General features: G+C 42.7%; 1 pseudogene; it reads right to left on the reverse strand.

Annotated features, from left to right (window-relative positions):
* Positions 1–407: 407 nt before the first annotated feature.
* Positions 408–2,701, reverse strand: LOC134485078 (sperm motility kinase Y-like; annotated as a pseudogene).
* Positions 2,702–3,273: the final 572 nt, after the last annotated feature.

A 3,273-nucleotide genomic window follows, 5' to 3' on the forward strand; every position in this document is an offset into this window, starting at 1 on the left:
ACATAAGACTCTGTTCTGCAGCACTTGTGATTGATGACCACATGTGCTAGAACCAGTAGCCCATGGATGAGTCCATGAGCCCATGAATCTCTAGTCCTCACCCTGTGGGAGCTATTGGCCTAAGGGGGAGCTGGAGTCCATCTGAAGGGATGGGTCAACAAGAAAACTCTGTAGAGTGGGGAATTCATATTGAGTCCCTGCTGGGAAGAGGAGAAATCAAGAAGAGGGAGAAGGCTTGGTGTTGGGGAAACCTCATAAAAGAACTTAGAGAAGATACAAGGTAAGAATTGTGGGGAAAATGGAAACCAGAGACAGAGGAAGGACCAGCATAGAGCAAACTAGAAAGGACAAAGCACGAAGGTACCTGGGCTGTGCCTGCTGCTTGTTATCTGGACTCTCCCTGTGGCTCATTTCTGGGGTGAGATTCTGTTCTGCCCCAGGCGAGGTTTCTTTCTCCTTGGCAAGCAGCAACAAAGCTTTATCAGGGCATTTGCTATATTCCTGGTCCACCCCTTAAAACCTCTGTGCCGGACCCTGCTGGAGATGGGCTTATCCTCTAATGGGGCTCTGTGGGAGACTAGATTATCTTCTTTTATTTCCTTGTTGCTACTCTTCTCACTGAAGATGCTTGTTGTTTGAATGTATGGGACACTCATGGCACATTTGTGATAGTGGTCCTGTGTAGGTGTCATCGGTAGTGGCCTGAGACGACCAGCCACAGTGGACCTTCTTCCTCCTTTTGTATGAACCTTCTGGCCATAATGAGATATGTGACCTTGGGAGAATGACACCTGCAAGGTGTCAAGGACTGGCAGGCTTCCACTCCTCTTTCTTTGTAATCTAAAAGCAGCAGCAGTATCAAGGCTAGGAAATGGGGCTGCAATGGGACGCACTTGCTGTGCCTGGGCTGTGCAGCCATACCCTGGGAGAGCCTGCTGTTGTAGGAAGCAATAAGTTGCCATTTCCTCATTATACTTTCTTTTTATTAGGGAGTATTTTATTACAGAGGCTTGAAATCCCATGCATTTCATCGCACCCAAAATTTCAGGGTCTGGCCTGAGGGGAAGCAGTTCTTCACAAGGAACTGTGAACCCCTTCCCATGTTCTTTGAACAAGGCGTGTTTCATCACCTCGCTGGCTGTTGGTCTATACATTGGATTTACTGTTAGTAATTGACTAAGGAGGTTCTCCAGTTCTTCTGAAACCCCACAGGGGGCAGGATACACCCCTGCAACAACTTGTTTTTGTAATTCTTGGATGATCACAGAATCAAATGGGAGCTTTCCCACTACCATATAATACAAGACCTCTCCTATTGTCCACATATCATTCTTCATCCCGCCATACAGAAGTCCAAGGAAGCGTTCCGGGGAACCAAAATAATACGCACCGCAGTGCTGGTTTAGCATTTGTCCAGGTTGTGTTTCGGTGCTAAGCCCAAAGTCGATGACTTTGACCTTTTTGTTTTTATCAATCATTATATTGTCCACTTTCAGGTCTCGGTGAACAATCCCCTTTCCATGGCAGTAGCTCACTGCTGACAATATCTGTTCAAATATTTGCCCGGCCTCATCCTCCTCTATGTGCCCTGACTCTCTGATGTACTGGTAGAGTTGTTGGCCTTCCACCAGCTCCATTATGAGGTATATTCTAGTTTTGTTTTCAATGACTTGTAAGAGAGAAACAATGTTGGGGTGGTTGATCTTTCTCATTATGTTTGCTTCTCTCATGGCTGGCCGGAACCACTGCTTGTTCTTTCAGAGAACTTTGACCGCCACTGGGGTTCCTGTGAGCTGGTGGTGGGCCAGGAGGACCTTGGCATGGCTTCCTTTTCCAATAGTCTTCAGTACTTTATATTGGGAATGAGAGGTTCCCTCCTGAGAGATACTGGGATCGGGGCTAGGAGAGGGTAACTCCTTCTCAGTCTCTGTAGGCATTTTATCAGTACTAATGCTTCCTAAAAATAACAAACAAATGGAATCAAATAATGAAAAAGATGGAGCAATTCAGGAACTAAAATTACACATGTGGTACCTAAAAGAAACAAATGAAACAAAAAGAAAAAATAATAACAAAGAAAAGACTAGACTAGAAAAATAGAGTAAAATTATGAACAGGGGGAAATATGAAGAATCATAAGTAAAAGCCACCCAAATAACCAACCCCAAAAGAGAAAGCCAAGAGCACACAAATACTAAACGAAATGATGAAAATAAAAATCGTCATACTACAATAGGATTGGGCGGCCAAAGCTGATCAATACTGTGAATGGATTGTTTGAAGAAAAAGGTCAGATGAAAGAAATGAGAGGAGAAAGACTGAGTATAAGACAAAACAAACAAATGTAAAAAGCCAACACTTAAGGGAAAACTCCATTGAATTTCAGGACCTAGTGATCCACAAAAATCCACAACTCTCCAGAGCAAAATACTGAAAATTAAAATTAACCAACCACAAGGAATGAGGCAGTTAAATATCAGTGAATAGTAAACCTTAAACAAAGGTCGAAGAGTCAAAGTGTCGCAAAGGGCAAATTTGTATCAAGTCTAAGCCAATGATTGCTTGTACTCAAAATAGAGAAACAGGAATAATGTAAAAGGATGAAACCGCAGGGCATTGAAAATGGAGATAGAGTTAAACAAACATCCGACTGCAGAACCGTAAATAATCAAAGCAGTAATATAGCATGTGAGAACATAAAAACCACCACCAAAATGAATCCAGCAATCCATAATAAACAAATAAATAAATAAATAAATAAATAAATAAATAAATAAATAAATAAATAAATAAAACAAAACCACAATAAGGAAATAGCCAGTGGTCTTGAGAATATATGGCCTAATTCTATCTCTTAAACACATAGAAAAAAAATCAATCCATAAATAAGCAGCCAGCAGTCTACGTAGGCCTTTAATCTGATATTATTGGGTTGGCATATCAAATTCCTGGGAGCCACTGGAGAGCCAAGACAGGTACTTGGGCAGCTGCAGGCCAGTGAGAGAGCCTGTCTTGAAAATGAGGTTGAGGACCTGCCTCAGGAACAGGAGCCAGGGTGACTTCTAGCCTCTACACTCTTTTGCACTGAGGTGCAGGTAATATAGATACAAGGGGCAAAAGGGGATGGGCACGTGCGTGCACACACAAACACACACACACACACACACACACACACAGGCACACACACAGACAAACACCCAGATTCATACAAAACACACTCACGTAGGAACAGGCACACACATACTTACACACAAGTAAACCTGGAAAAATGCA

The sequence above is a fragment of the Rattus norvegicus genome, chromosome 1 (genome assembly GCF_036323735.1).
Source record: "Rattus norvegicus strain BN/NHsdMcwi chromosome 1, GRCr8, whole genome shotgun sequence".
Lineage (NCBI taxonomy): Eukaryota > Metazoa > Chordata > Mammalia > Rodentia > Muridae > Rattus > Rattus norvegicus.